Genomic DNA, 17,181 nt, shown 5'->3' with positions numbered 1-17,181 from the left:
TCAAATAAGACTCTACACTTTCGCTAGTGTGCAACAGTCATCACAAGAGAATCGATTTGATAAATGGCTCATCACAACGAGATGCAAAAAGTTCACATATTGTCTATGCAACTTCATTTGGCCTCATCATAGTCGTACATTCATGTTCGTTCGATTGTAAACACTATTCAAGTCATCGGTTTTGATCGGGACCAAGACTTAAATTTTACAAAAGAACATCCACATTCATCACATAAGAGGTAGCAAAAAATTTCGGACGGGTCAAAATCATTTTGCAATTTAAAAATGAAAGGAACCACAAGCTCAAACATCCATAGAAAAGCAGTATTAACACCATTTTAAACAGAACAGCCCAAATATAAACACAAAACACGAACAAAAGTATCACACAAAAGGTGTGGGCCTCACCCCACCACAAATAGTTGCTCCATTTGTCTAGGCATCAGCGCCCGATGTGTTAGCCTGGAATTTGATAATGGCCCACGAAGCTTCTTCGAAAGATTCAGCGACAACAGACTTACTAAGATTGCCCAGTCATGAGCAGCCTAAATGTAGTGGATAGCTGTGAAGAGTCCACATCTCCATGAGGGAATAGTGGGGTCTCGGTGATTTGTTCTCTTGTTGGCACTAGGCTTCTTGCCCTCATTATCCATTTTGGTAGGATTTGTTGCCTTTGTATTTTTCCTGAAATTTTTCTCTCTTGTTTGTCGGGGTGGCATATCTCTTCCAACTACTTTCGCTCTAGCCATTTCTGCAAGGATTCGAGAAAAACTTAGAAAGTGCTCAGATAAAAAGCAAGGCAGTTCAATTGCAAAATCACTTCACTGAACCATTTGGCAAAGCGCGCAATTACTTCGGCGGTTCGTGGAGTGCAGTGCATAGACTATACAAGTGTACAGACAAAGGGCGAACCAAAAGTCTTTCAGTGAGTCACCGAATACTTTTGGCGATCAAAGGCTTCTCGCCGAAAGTTACAGAATTAAACATCATATTTGGCATTAAATTAAAGGTGAGATGGAGATTTAAGGTGAACCACCGAGTGATTCGGCGAACTCAAACCAGCTCGCCAAATGACCCAACGTGCCTGCCTTTTGCCCAACTTCCCAAATTCAACCATGTAACCCCCGAAAACAAAATTAAGGCATGCACTACTCAAATTAGGCTTAGACCCAGTGACAATCATGCACAACCCACGATTTTCATCCAATTTAAAGCGCAACCTTCAGGAATTAACTATTTAACTTATTATGGGCAAAAATTTGCTAACCTAACAGGCAAACAAATATTCTAATCATACCACAAAGGCCCAGCACACATCATCAAAGTAATGCCATTTCATTTTAGTACATCTTTCAAGAAAAGGAATGCGGAGTATAAAGTACCAACCTTTTATGCCGATCAAATGGATATTGAGATGCTATTAAGCAATGTAATTTAACTTGCAACACAATTTGACACTGAAAATACTCTAGAAATGCAAAAATATAGGAGCTAGAGTGCGGGTGTGAGTTTGGGAAGACAAAAAGTGAGGAAAAGTGAATGAATTTGAAACTTTTAAACCTTTGGCTTGCAAAACCATCTAGTTTTCACACATTCGGTGACATTAGTCCCAATCGCCGATCTATTCAGCGTAACGCCAAGTAGACATTTTCCCCACCAAAGTTTATAGAACCCCCATGTTGTGTGGGAGTCCAAACGGCTGTGTATGTAGGGATCGCCAACACGGTCAACGGTTCGCCAGTAATTTCCTATACTCGCTGAGTTTTACAGACTCCAATGCAAGATGGTCTTGAGTCTAACGGCGGTCTAGTTCAGAGTCGCAGAATCGTTTGGTGATTCACTGATTGGACCTGTTGATCACCAATCTGCACTTTTCGTTCACTCTCCACACTTCCATATACACAATCAACACACCATTATTTTATCAAAGAAAAAGAAAGCAATAAATGGTTTTGTGTTGCCTCCCAAACAGCGCCTTAGTTAACGTCGTGGCACGACGCAAGTCAACAACTTCAAACCTCACTCTTGGGGTTAGCCATAGTATCACTAGGCAAACCCCATTGCTGTCTCCGATTGAGTTAAGATAAGATATGACCCATCTGGGTCTCCAACTGCTTGATTGAAATAGAATGGGAGGTGACGGTCTGGCTAAGGGTAGAAACATCTTCTTTCATGCCTTTCAGCATTTTGTCTGACTCTTCATCTTTGTTGAGGATACGCCATAGGATATACTCAGACCTACCACCTTTCGAATCCTTGGGCTTTTGGAGGTCATGGGGAGGCACATATCTATCCTTTTCCCCATCTTTCCAATTTGGATTTCGGTCCCTCTATTCACGATCTCTATCCTTCTAGCCTTTGTCTCTAGCCCAACCTTGGTTACCAAACTGCCTTGGGTAGTTTGAACGATTGCCCCCGCCTTGATTTGCTAGAAAACTTACCTCTTCATTATATAGGGCTTCAAATTTTATCTCTTCAGGATTTGCACACCCGGCCCCCACGGCACTGACACTACAGCCACCAGCCCCCATGACATTTTTGGATAAAATGTCAAGTTGTGTCATGATTTTGGCTATGTTTTGGTCTCTCGAATCGTCTTTTTCTATCTACTCCTTAGATAGCTTGAAGGTGAGAGGGGATACTTGGTCCTCGTGAGTGTACCATGCTCTGTTGATGGTTGTCATGTCATCTAAAAGTTGGGCTGCTATTGCATATGGCTATTGCATTAAGCCTCCAGGCGAGAGTTGGCCAGTCTGTAGAAAAGTCCCTTTAGTTGCAAGAGCTGCAACATGGTGCTCGTTATGTGGAACACTGCATTTCCCTCGGTTGGGGGTAAACAAATGGCTCCAACACCTCCCATGAGATGGGGGCCATTGATGTTGGGCTCTTGGACATCGTTAAGATTTCCGATGTCATCTTAGTGGCATACCTAGCTACCGTTGCTACCATTAACACTCATGCTTCCTAAAATATTCACACAGGAAACAAAACAAAACTAAAAATTAGGTAAGTAGACTACAACTAATAAGAACAAAAATTCTACTAATCTAAAAATTCTCAAATAACACCACTCCCCGGCAGCGGTGCCATTTTGAGGTTTGCGTAATCAAGACACAACTTCCGATGCATGTGTCTACGATCGTACTATAGTTTAGTAACCCAACCAAGGGTTGGGATCGTTCCAAAGAGAGTGGTTTTGAGAATTAATAGAAGAATAAAATTTAGTTCTAACTAGTCGTAGCTAAAGACATTAACGATTCAAAACATTGTAAATTAAAAGGGGAAAAAGTGTCAATTAATAATGGGGGGTTTTGTCCCTAGTAAGTAAAAACGACAAAATAAATAAGGATTTCTAAGTAATGAGAGGGATCCTTGGGATGTGACAGGAATACGGGTTAAGCTAGATTATTGGGTACATGCTTCATATAATAATTGTGCCTAGGCTAGACTTTAAGGGGGATATGCTCTCTCTCGAGCAACTTACCCCGCTTCAAATGCGTTCCTCTGAGACACCCACTTGCTGCATGAAGACTAGTCTACGCCTTAACCCACTCACTCTCTCGAGCTGAGTGTGTGGACATGGGACTAGGATTCACTCTCTCGAGCTGAACCTCATGTCGACCCACTCATACTGGCCTTAAATCTAGTGGTCTTAGTTTTACGACCTCTCTCTCTAGCAAGCCGAAAACACATAAATAAACTTGTATTTGCATCTACAAATTCAATAAATTCATCCATAAACACTAAATGAAATAACATTAAACTACGAATAGACTATCAGTAAGCAAGACCCAACAATTATCTTAACCGATATTCACTAAATCACACCACAAAAATTGGGGTTTTTAGCCACACATGTATAAGAGATAGAAATTTATATCAAATTGAGCTTGCATTCAACTGGGTACGAAAATTTCAATCTTGATACTGGCCAAAACTGAAGAATCTAAGAGACTCAAATCCAAATCGTGAAGATGAAACCCTTTGGAACTTCAAGTCTTCAAATCAAAACCCTCTCAAAGTTAGAGCAAGAATATCAAAAAGTACTATTCTATATGAAAATTATAATAATTATTCGACTCTTAAAACTACAACTCTAACTAATATTTATAATTTTCACAGATTTGTGCTGCAACGGATCATTCGGCGTCGTTAGTCGGGATCGCCGATCAACTCAGCGATTCACCTTTTGGTGTAGTTCATCGCTGTCTTGCACCTTCCTTCCACATTGCCGTGCTCTGGGTCGTTCGGCAACATGGTATTACTTAGTGGAACTTCTCGGCGATACGCCGACTGCTCCCTTTTTTTCGCACACTTGATCCTTTCCTTCAGGGATCACCACACTGGAATAAAAGGCGAAGTAAGACCCTTCGGCGACTCGCAAAGTGGACTCGGCGATCCTCAGGCCTTCATTTTTTTGTTCTTTTCAGCCTTTTCGTTCGTTTATGCGACGTAGTGTCCATGCTTTCATTCTCACTTCAAATACCTGAAACTTAAGGGTTTTCATCAGATATTGAGATTAAATAAGCAATTAAGGAAACAATTTCTATAAAAATATAGCCCTAAATGAGTCCAATTTGTGGACTCATCAATACCCCCAACTTAAACATTTGCTTTTCCTCAAGCAAACTCAAGTTCAGCCGTTTAAAAAGGGTGTCTCGAACAGTTCTACATAAGACACAATCATGACCGCACACAACATGACTTAATTTACTTATGCAAGGATCAATTGTGTACTCAAAGAATGAAATTGCGACACACCATTTCCAACTATTCTCAAGCTCTCAATACTTGATACAAATGCAAATTCAAGCTCAACAAAAGCTTTTGAATGCCCTCACACAAATGATGATTCTATTTTCACACGCAAAGGTATAATCAATTTAAAGTTCAAGAATAAGATACAACACTCACGCTCACAAAGATGGACACAATGCATACTTTCACACATAGGTTTGCCCATATTTTCCAATCAACATTTGTTTCGACTTCTCCAAGATCACAAAGGTCTTAACAAGGCTTGTAATGAGGTTAAGTGTAAAGGTATGGTCATTTAGGCTCAGTGACTTTTATCCTCATGAAATGTGGTGCTGTCAACACTTCCTTTTTTTCTTCAGCATTTTCATTAGTGCATCATAGGTCATCCTATAATTCGCTTCCCATGGATTGTTTGGGAAACCCATCTCCTTTGTACTTTATTCCACAACTTCCTTTTTCATTCTTCTACTTTTTCTTTTTCTTCTCTCTTTTTTTTATATGGAGGGGTTCCTTTTTTCTCAACATTACGGGTTAGGGGAAACTTTTCTTGCACTTCTTGACCTTCTCTTCTCTTTTTACCACACCCCCAACTTAGGCTTTTGGCCTAAGTTGGCCATTCAATTAACCACAACTCAAGAGGATTATAGGTAGTGGATAAAGAAAGGTTTAGTGTTCTTCAAGTTTCTTCAAAAGAAGGGTCAGGCTCAAGGGGTGTTCAACAGAGAATCACACACTCACAAGGTAGGTCACAAAAGAGGTATATGTCAAATTGGTTCATACTCTTCGAAGTTGCCTAAGATCATATCAAGAGAAAGTCTTACTTAGTTAACTGGACCAACAGGGCAAGTTCTAGGTGTTGTCATGCATGGTTCCAGGTAAGCTTATCACGGAAGGCATCGACACTTAAGTCAAACAAGACTCTACACTTTCGCTAGTGTGCAACGATCATCACAAGAGAATCGATTTGATAAATGGCTAATCACAACGAGATGCAAAGAATTCACATATTGTCTATGCAACTTCATTTGGCCTCATCGTAGCCGTACATTCATGTTCATTTGATTGTAAGCACTATTTAAGTCATCGGTATTGATCGGGACCGAGACTTAAATTTTGCAAAAGAACAGTCACATTCATTACACAAGAGGTGGCAAAAAATTTTGGATGGGTCAAAATCATTTTGCAATTTAAAACTAAAAGAAGCCACAAGCTTAAACATCCACATAAAAGCAGTATTAACACCATTTTAAATAGAATAGCCCAACTATAAACTCAAAGCATGAATAAAAGTATCACACAAAGGGTGTGGGCCTAACCCCATCTTAAATAAAAACATTTGTCCTCAAATGCAAATAACATAATATCCAGACTTTAGAATAGAGAAAGAGAGAGAGGTAGAGAAAAATCTTGTCTACACAGTTGCTCCATCTGTCTAGGCATAAGTACCCTATGTGTCAGCCTAGAATTTGATAATGGCCCCCAGAGCTTCTTCGAAAGATTCAGCGACAGCAGACTTACTAAGATTGTCCAAGTCATGAGCAGCCTAAATGTAGTGGATAGCTGTGAAGAATCCACGTCTCCATGAGGGAATAGTGGGGTCTCAGTGATTTGTTCTCTTGTTGGCACTGGGCTTCTTGCCCTCATTATCCATTTTGGTAGGATTTGTTGCCTTTGTATTTTTCTTGAAATTTTTCTCTCTTGTTTGTCGGGGTGGCATATCTTGCAACACCCCTCAAAATGAAGTAGGCTAAACTACAGCCTCACATGTGTCCTATGCATTAATAACTTGTTAAAATAATGAAGAATAGCCTATTTAGTCAGTTTTAAAGAGTTTGGAAGTCAAACATCAAGGGATGACCAAGACGTTCAAAAACTAGTCTTTTACGTGTTGGAGTATTCTAGGATGTTGTTCATGTTTTAATGGGTTATTTGGAGTCTAAAATCAATGGAGGTGACCCTAGTGTCTTAATAAATATTTTTAGGGTCAAAACGTTCGGGTACGACTCCCCAGGACCACCCTAAGGGTCCCAAGGGATGACCCCAACCCTTGGCCAAGCAAGCTGCTAAGGTAGCTTGAAGTTGTTCTTAAAGGAAGTGGCTCCGCGTTGCGGACCTGCTCCACTAGTGCCCAAAAAGTGGCTCCGCGTCACGGAGACACTGCAGACTCTACTGTCTCAAAATTTAATTTCCAGAAAACTTGTGGGAACACCTCTGCGTCACGAACTTGTTTCCTGATGAAATGTGTGAAAATAAAACTCAAGTTGGACTTGTTTAAAAAGGTCCAACTAAGTGAGGGGTAGTTTGGGTACTTTGGGTTATTATCATTTTAAGCAGTTTTAAGTNCTTATGAAGGTCTTGAGAGTGTCTTCAATGGAAGCTTGGAACTTGGCCAAGCAAGCTGCCAAGGCAGCTTGAAGTTGTTCCTAAAGGAAGTGGCTCCGCGTTACGGACCTGCTCCACCAGTGCCCAAAAAGTGGCTCCGCGTCATGGAGACACTGCAGACTCTACTGTCTCAAAATTTAATTTCCAGAAAACTTGTGGGAACACCTCTGCGTCACGAACTTGTTTCCTGATGAAATGTGTGAAAATAAAACTCAAGTTGGACTTGTTTAAAAAGGTCCAACTAAGTGAGGGGTAGTTTGGGTACTTTGGGTTATTATCATTTTAAGCAGTTTTAAGTATTTTATAGGTATTAAAACATTTAAGAGGTGTTTTGAATTCATTCTTCCAAAATCAAAATCCCAGTGTTCTTTCTTTCTATAAAGTTCTCTCAAGTTCAAGGAAGAAGAAGGTGGAGAGCTAGGGTTTAAATTGAGGGTTCCCTTCCACCAAATTTCGTGGAGATTTCATCAATTGAGGTATGGTGGCTCTTCATCTAGGACTCATCTTCATCTTAGAGTCAATTTCAAAGGATTTTACAATGTTTTCAAAAAGTGACTAAAAGCTTGGTTTTGAATTCTATCAAGGGTTCTTGCATGAAAATGATTTGAAACGTTTGGGTATGGATTAATTGATGTTTGTTTGTGGTTTTAGAATGAAATACTCCATGAACCCTTGTCTTCTACAAAACCCTAAAATTTGCTATGAAGTGGGTCAATTTCTATAAATTCAAAGTTGATGGAATTATGTGTAAAGTGAATGGTATTGATATCTCTTGTGTTGTTTAATGTTTATTTATGATTAAATGTTGATAATGGATGAATTAAGGGTGGTAAGCCTTATGGGTGAAGTATTGATGATTTTGGCTATAGCTTTGGATTATGGTAAGAAGGTTTGAACTCTCTTTATAGAATTGATTGTTGTTGGTAGGTTGGATCCACCTTTGGTGGAAGTTTTATATCTTATTCTTGTGTGGTATTATTGTGAATTGTAGCCATGTAGACATTGGTGAAGTTGTTGTATAATGTGGGAATATTGTATTATTGTGAATTGAGGCCATAAAGGGCATTATTTGAGTGTTATTACATTTTTGTATTATTATACACATATGAGGCTATATGTAAAGTCCTATATGAAGCTATATGTAAAGTTTGTGTGAAGCTATAATGTTATGACATTCTAATGGTATTAATGTGATATTGTATAAGATGTTATTATGCTAATGTGAAAGCATGTTTCTCTTGAGATGGTGATATGTGGTGATGATGGACTATGATGAGTTTCTATAAGATGATGTTGTAGCTCATATGCTAGACTTGAGTATCTTGTCTTGTGTCATGAAAGCTTGATTATGCATATTAGTATATGAATGTTTGGTTGGGCTATGACTTAGTAATGGAGCTCTTCCTATAAATGCTAAAAGAGGAATTCTAGGCCAAGACTTGAATTGGTAAGACTTAACCATAGTGCCTTTTCATGAGTCTTTCCTAAGTAAATGTATAACCTTGAAGGATGGGCCTTAGGGTGATGTTCCCTTCTTGAGTGAAATGATAGACTTAGAGATAGATGGAGCTGGAACGGCATGAGAATCCTTATCTAAGAAAGTCAAATGAGCTATCCTTATGAACCTATATTAGCTATGACTAAGAAATGGGGCCTTTCTTGGGAAGAGGTACTATGAGTTGGTTGAACTAGAAAAGGAGCCCACTCTAGTACATATGTGATTGAATACTCTATGGAAACCAAGGCTAAGCACCGAGTGGATGTGGTTAGGATGGTGGACTAGTTGAGCATGAGATTAGGCATAATGAACATCCTTGGACATCTCTTAAACCATGTGCCAACATGGGTTGCTTTTAGTTCTACCATTGGTAAGTAGAACAACCTCCACGGAGTAGGATAGACTCCAGATTCCATACCTTGCTAGTATGGTCTATGTCGATTAAGGCCTTTTTCCATCATATGGGATGTGCACTCTAATATTGGATAGGTTCTACAATGTGTAGGTAGTAGTATGGGATGCTATCTACACATGGCACAAGTAGGCTTAGAAGATACTAAAGTGAGTTCCCTAAACCTTAGGGCTATTATGTGATTGTCCCCTATATGCTTGTGTGTCTCCTAAATGGTTTTATAAAGAATGTTGACTTAGTATGTTATAAGGTAATGATAAAACCCTTTTCTATGGTAACTCTTACGAACACTTAGGTGTATATGAAGAGGTTGTATGGGCAGTCACTTCATTATTCACTTAAGTGTGGCTTAGGGTGACTTGAGATAGAGGCTTAAATGGTAATGAAGGACTTACTTTGCTATCTTGTTTAAGTATTTGTGAATTGTGACATGAAATTTGGGTTTATGCTTGTGGTTGTAAAGGTTTGTTAAAGGTCTTAAAAGCATACATTCCTTGTAAATGTCCGTTGTGCATATTTTCTTGCATGGTCATCATACTTAGTACTTATTGTACTAATTCCATATTTCTCTATTGTTACAAGTGCAGGTGGTGGAAAGCGAAGAGATCTTTTGAGGAAGCTTGGGATATTGACTCTTCTCAAGAAGCTTAGATGTTCTATTCGTGTCTAAGATGGTACATGAGACTTAGAAATTTTACTTCGTTACATTTGAAAGATTTTATAAGTATTACAAACTTGTTTTAAAAATTGTTTAAATTCCTTACGGTTTTTATTACCAAATGCGATGAATGAATGCTAAGGCTTGTATGAGACGTCCGAGAGGTCGAATACGCATGTAACTGCTAGGGGGTGCTCTCGGGTCATTACATATCTATTCCAACTACATTCGGTCTAGCCATTTCTGCAAAGTTTCGAGAAAAAGTTAGAAAGTGTTTAGATAAAAAGCAAGGCATTTCAATTGGAAAATCACTTTGCTGAACCATTTGGCAAAGTGTGCAATTACCTCGACGGTTCGCCGAGTGCAGTGCATAGTGAATACAACGGTACAGACAAAGGGCTTCTCGTCGAAAGTTACAGAATTAAACATCATATTTGGCATTAAATTTAAGGCGAGATGGAGATTTAAGGTGAACCGTAGAGTGATTCGGCGATCTCAAACCAGCTCACCAAATGACCAAACATGCCTGCTTTTGGCCCAACTTCCCGAATTCAACCTTGCAACCCCCGAAAACAAAATTAAGGCATACACAACTCAAATTAGGCTTATACCCAGTGAAAATCATGCCCAACCTACAATTTTCATCCAATTTAAAGCGTAACCTTCAGGAATTAACTATTTAACTTAGTAGGAGAAAAATTTGCAAACCTAACAGGCAAACAAATATTCTAATCCTACCACAGAGGCCCATCACACATAATCAAAGTAATGCCATTTCATTTGAGTACAATTTTCGAGTAAAGGAACGTGGAGTTTGAAGTACCAACCTTTTATGCCGATAAAATGGATACTGAGATGCTAGGAAGCAATGTAATCCAATTCGTAGCACAATTCGACACAGAAAATACTCCACAAATGCAAAACTATAGTAGCTAGCTTGCGAGTGTGAGATTGGGAAGCCAAAAAGTGAGGGAAAGTGAATGAAGTTGAAACTTTTAAACCTTTGCCTTGCAAAACCGTCCAGTTTTCACCCATTCGGCGACATTAGTCCCGATCATCGATCTATTCCGCATAACGCCAAGTAGTCATTTGCCCCGCCAAAGTTTATAGAACCTACATGTTGTGTAGGAGTCCAAACGGCGGTCTCTGTCGGGATCGCCGACACGGTCGGTGGTTCGCCCATAATTTTTTGTGCACGCCGAGTTTCACAGACTCCAATGTAAGTTGGTCTTGAGTCTAGCGGCAATCTAGTTCGAAATCGCCAAACTGTTTGGTGATTCGCTGATTGGACCTGTTGCTCACCAATTTGCACTTTTCGTTCACTCTCCACACTTCCATCTGCACAATCAACACACCATTATTTTATCAAAGAAAAAGAACGCAATAAATGGATTTGGGTTGCCTCCCAAACAGCGCCTTAGTGAATGTCGTGGCACAATGTAAATCAACAACTTCAAACCTCACTCTTGAGGTTAGCCATAGTATCACTAGGCAAACCCCATTGCTGTCTCGAATAAAGGTGAGAGGAGATATGACCCATCTGGGTCTCCTACTGCTTGATTGAAAGAGAATGGGAGATGATGGTCTAGCTAAGGGTAGAAACATCTTCTTTCATGTCTTTCAGTATTTTGTCTGACCCTTCAACTTTGTTGAGGATAAGCGAGAGCATATCCTCAGACCTATGACCTTACGAATCCTTGGGCTTCTGGCGGTCATGGGGAAGCACATATCTATCCTTCTCCACATCATTCCAGTTTGGATTTCGGTCCTTCCATTCACAATCTCTATCCTTCCATCCTTCGTCTCTAGCCCAGCCTTGGTTACCACCCTGCCTTGGGTAGTTTGAACGATAGACCCCGCCTCGATTTGCTAGAAAATTTACCTCCTCGTTATATAGGCCTTCAAATTTTATCTCTTTAGGATTTGCACATCCGACCCCCACAGCGTTGACACTACGAGCACCAGCCCCCATGAAATTTTTGGATAGAATGTCAAGTTGTGTCATGATTTTGGCCATGTTTTGGTCTCTCTCATTGTCTTTCTCAATCTACTTGAATGTGAGAGGGGATACTTGGTCCTCGCGAGTGTACCATGCTTTGTTGATGGTTGTCATGCCATCTAAAAGTTGGGTTGCTATTGCATATGGCTACTGCACTAAGCCTCCAGGCAAGAGTTGGTCAGCGAGACCTTTGTTTACTGAATGTAAACTCCGGTAAAAGTATTGAAGTAGCATGTTGTCTGGCAAATTGTGGGTTGGGCATTGCAGCACCAACTTTTTGAACCTTAGCCAGGTTTTGTGCAGAGGTTCTCCTTCTAGACGTTTAAAGCTCTGGATGCTATCCCGAAGTGACATCATCTTTGAGGGAGAGAAAAATTGCACTAGAAATGCGGTTACCAACTCCTCCCAAGAAGTGATGGATTCATGTGGTAGCTCGGCTATCCACTTGCACGCCTCTCCCATCAACGAGAAAGGGAATAGCCTCAACCGAACTGACTTCTGGGAGATGTTTTTGAACGAGAATACAAAGTTTTCAAGATGCTCGTGAGGATCCTCATGAGCCAGTCTGCCGAAAAGTCCCTTTAGTTGCAAGAGTTCCCACATAGTGCTCGTTAGGTGGAACACTAAGTTTCCCTCGGCTGGGGGTAAACGGATGGCTCCAACACCTCCCATGAGATGGGGGCCATTGATGTTGGGTTCTTGGACACCGTTAAGATTTCCGATTTCGTATTGGTGGCCTACTTGGCTACCGTTGCTACCATTAACACTCATGCTTCCTGAAATATTCACACAGCAAACAAAACTAAACTAAAAATTAGGTAAGTAGACTACAACTAATAAGAACAAAAATTCTACTAATCTAAAAATTCTCAAATAACACCACTCCCCGGCAGCAGCACCATTTTGATGTTTGCGTAATCAAGACACAATTTTCGATGCAAGTGTCTACGATCGTACAATAGTTTAGTAACCCAACCAAGGGTTCGGATCGTTCCCAAAAGAGTGGTTTTGAGAGTTAATTGAAAAATAAATTTTAGTTCTAACTAGTCGTAGCTAAAGACATTAATGATTAAAAACATTGTAAATTAAAGGGGGACACAAGGTTGTCAATTAACAATGGGGGGTTTTGTCACTAGTAAGTAAAAACGGCAAAATAAACAAGCATTTGAATGTAATGAGAGGGTATCGTTGGGATGTGACAAGAATACGGGATAAGCTAGATTATTGGGTACATGCTTTCGATAAAAGATTCACAGAATAATTGTGGCTAGGCTAGACTTTAAGGGGGATAAGCTCTCTCTCGAGCAACTTACCCCGTTTCAAATGCGTTCCTCTCAGACGCCCACTTGTTGCATGAAGACCAGCCTACGCCTTAACCCACTCACTCTCTTGAGCTGAGTGTGTGGACATGGGAATAGGGTTCACTCTCTCGAGTTGAACCTCATGTCGACCCACTCACACTGGGTTCACTCTCTCAGGTTGAACCTCATGTCGAGCCACTCACACTGTCCATCAATCTAGTGGTCTTAGTTTTACGAACTCTCTCTCGAGCAAGACAAAAACACATAAATAAACTTGTATTTGCAACTACAAATTCATTAAATTCATCCACAACCACTAAACAAAATCACATTTAAACTACAAATAGACTATCAGCAAGTAAGACCCAACAATCATCTTAACCCATATTCACTAAATCACACCCCAAGAATTGAGATTTTAGCCACACATGTATAAGAGATAGAAATTTATACCAAATTGAGTTTGCATTCAACTGGGTATGAAGATTTAAGTCTTGATACTGCCCAAAACTGAAGAATCCAAGATACCCAAATCCAAATCTTGAAGATGAAACCCTTGGGAACTTCAAGTCTACAAAACCCTCTCAAACTTTGAGCAAAAATATCAAAAAGTACTATTCTATATGAAAATTATAATAATTGTTCAACTCTAAAAACTACAACTCTAACTAGTATTTATAGTTTTCATAAATTTGTGCTGCAGCGGATCATTCGGCGTCGTTAGTCGGAATCATCGATCAACTCGGCAATTCACCTTTTGGTGTAGTTAATCACCATCTTGCACCATCCTTCCGCATCGTCGTGCTCTGGGTTATTGGGCGACATGGTACTACTTCACAAAACTTTTCGGCGATACGCCGACTGCTCCCTTTTTCCGCCGAGTTGATCATTTCCTTCAGGGCTCATCACACTAGAACAAAAGGCGAAGTATGACCCTTCGGCGACTTGCCAAGTGGACTTAGCAATCCTCAGTCCTTCATCTCTTCGTTCTTCTCAGCCTTTTAGTTCCTTTTTGCGACGTAATGTCCATGCTTTCCTTCTAACTTCAAATACCAGAAACTTAAGAGTTTTCATCAGATATTGACATAAAATAAGCAATTGAGAACACAATTTCTATTTAAATATAGCCCTAAATGAGTCCAATTTGTGGACTCATCAACACCCCTAACTTAAAATTTTACTTGTCCTCAAGCAAACTCAAGTTCAGCTGTTCAAAAAGGGTGTCTCGAAAGTGCTACACAAGACTTAATAATGAGTGCACACAACAAAACTCAATTTACTTATGCAAGGATCAATTGTGTACTCAAAGATTCAAATTGTGACACACCATTTCCAAAGAATCCAAGCTCGCAATACTTGCTCCAAATGCAAGTTCAAGCTCAACAAAAGCTTTCGAATACCCTCACACAAATGATGATTCTATTTTCCCACACAAAGGTATAACCAATTTAAAGTTCAGGAATCAGATACAACGCTCACACTCACAAAGACGAACACAATGCATGCTTTCACCCATAGGTTTGCCCGTATATTCCAATCAACATTTGTTTTGACATTCTCAAGATCACTGTCACGACCCAAGCCTAGGGCCTAGACGTGACATGGCGAATGAGGAACCCGAAGGAACCCCAAACGAGACTCTCAAACTTGTCATCACACTTTATCGGTCGCGGAAGTACAATCAACATTAATTAACGGGAAATAGGGACTAAGGGCAAACCATTTCAAAATGACATCATAGAACAAGAGTCAAGCTCATTTACAAAATACTTGTCCAACGCACACCTCTACATACATAGATAGGACGGGGGCCATGACATACTACCGGCTCCCCTCATAGTCAAAATACAATTGCAAGCTAAAGTCTCAAAACATAGGAGTAGGAAACATAACATAGCCCTCGAATCATTGAGGACTCACCAACAAACTCGGATAAGCACCGTACTAGCCACGTGAATGGAGAGAAGGATCAAGAGTAGCTCCGGTCCCTACATGGTGACATCATGTAGGCAAAATATGCGTTAGTACTTGGAATGTACTAAGTATGCGGGGTGCAACACAACAATAGACAAGGACACAATCGAAATACAAGAAATAGTTTCATAGGCATTATGAATAACAATATGAGGATGCATGATCAAAGTGAAGTCAAAACATGTTTAAGTAAATCTATACTAATAGTAGATATCATATGTGTATGCATGATCCAACCAATCTATAACCCCAACTTAGGATGGGGGATGCCGTTCACACCCGGACACCCTGGTGGCAAGGTATAAACCCCTCACATGGTTGATGTTGGTCACACCCCAAGCATCCTAGGTGGTGAGATATAAACCTCTCACATGGTTGATGTTGGTCACACCCCAAGCATCCTAGGTGGTGAGATATAAACCTCTCACATGGTTGATGTTGGTCACACCCCAAGCATCCTAGGTGGTGAGATATAAACCTCTCACATGGTTGTTGTTGGTCACACCCCAAGCATCCTAGGTGGTGAGATATAAACCTCTCACATGGTTGATGTTGGTCACACCCCAAGCATCCTAGGTGGTGAGATATAAACCTCTCACATGGTTGATGTTGGTCACACCCCAAGCATCCTAGGTGGTGAGATATAAACCTCTCACATGGTTGTCCGGTTCTTTTCCCCCGGACCGGGCATGGTCATGCAACACTTTATATAGGAAATTCCCATTAGGCTCTAATGCAATCTCACGTATGGAATGAACATATACACAAGCTTAGTTTGTCATCAACACATCTCTGGATTGCCATACATCTCATAACTCAAGCTTTAAAGCATCGATTCATCAATTCTCCATAGTTGGACATTTTGTCAAACACCTTGAAGGCATGTAATGGAATCAAAGAGCATGGAAAATAGGGTAGTAATTATGCAGCCAAACCAGTGAACAACCTACAACAACACCTTTTAACACCCACAATACCACATGAAAATCTCCACATCCATTCCAAATTTAGATTCAAGTTCTAGAGTCACAACATGCTCAAAACAATCACTTTTCATGTTTAAAATTCAATGTGCAGGAAATTATTACAAAGAACAAGACTAATTTATGAATCTTAACTTAAACCATGAATTAGTGAGTAGAATAGAGTCTAGGCACTATGGGTGGAAGGACCCATGAGTTCAACACCACATACCTTGAGTTCTTATGAAGGTCTTGAGAGTGTCTTCAATGGAAGCTTGGAACTTGGAGCAAGAGTCTCTTCAATCTTGAGGAAGGTTTTGGATTAGGGTTCTTGAGAGAACTTGAGAGAAAATGTGTCTAAGTATGGGAGAGGTGTTTTGGGAAATGTTTTAGAGATGGGAATTGAACTAATGGTATATAGGAAATAACATATGCCCTTTGGAAAAATGGTCCAACACTTAGAAAAAAAAATGAGGCGGGTGAACAGTAAAAACGCTCACTGGAAATTGCATTTCCTGCCGGACAGATTTTACGAAAATGGGCATAACTTATTTTTCCGAACTCCGAATGAGGTGAAAAGAAGTGCGTTAGGTAGCTAACTCAAAGGGCTTTCCATGGATATGTTATGGGCCACCCAATTATTTGTGTTCTAGGAGATATGACCCTCCAAAGTAGACCCTTGAAAAAGGCTTCACTTGGAAATTTCGGATTTTGATACGGTTGCTCTAAAATTTGGGTTAGACCCATTTCCCACTCAATTTGACCCCCTAAACAAGAATATAAAGTCGGATTTTCAAAAAATGAAACGGTTTTTTTAATATAGCTAAACAAGTTTTTTGTAACTTCCGAAGCACATTTTTAAGAACCTTTTGGGTCATTTCAATCACAAAGGTCTTAACAAGGTTTGTAATGGGGTTGAGTGTAAAGGTATGGTCATATAGGCTAAGTGACTTTTATCCTCATGAAATGTGGTGTTGTCAACACTTCTTTTTTTTTCTTCATCATTTTCATTAGTGCATCATAGTTTATGCTGTTATTCGCTTCCCATGGATTGTTTGGGAACCCCATCTCTTTTGTACTTTATTCCACAACCTCCTTTTTCGTTCTTTTTCTTTTCTTTTTCTTTTTTTTTTTTATATATATGGACGGATTCCTTTTTTCTCAGCACCACAGGTTAAGGGAGACTTTTCTTGCACTTCTTGACTTTCTCTTTTCTTTTTACCACACCCCCAACTTA

This window comes from Solanum stenotomum, chromosome 2 (genome assembly GCF_019186545.1).
Source record: "Solanum stenotomum isolate F172 chromosome 2, ASM1918654v1, whole genome shotgun sequence".
Lineage (NCBI taxonomy): Eukaryota > Viridiplantae > Streptophyta > Magnoliopsida > Solanales > Solanaceae > Solanum > Solanum stenotomum.
The sequence above is the reverse complement of the archived record's forward strand: the minus strand, read 5'-3'. Positions refer to the sequence as shown.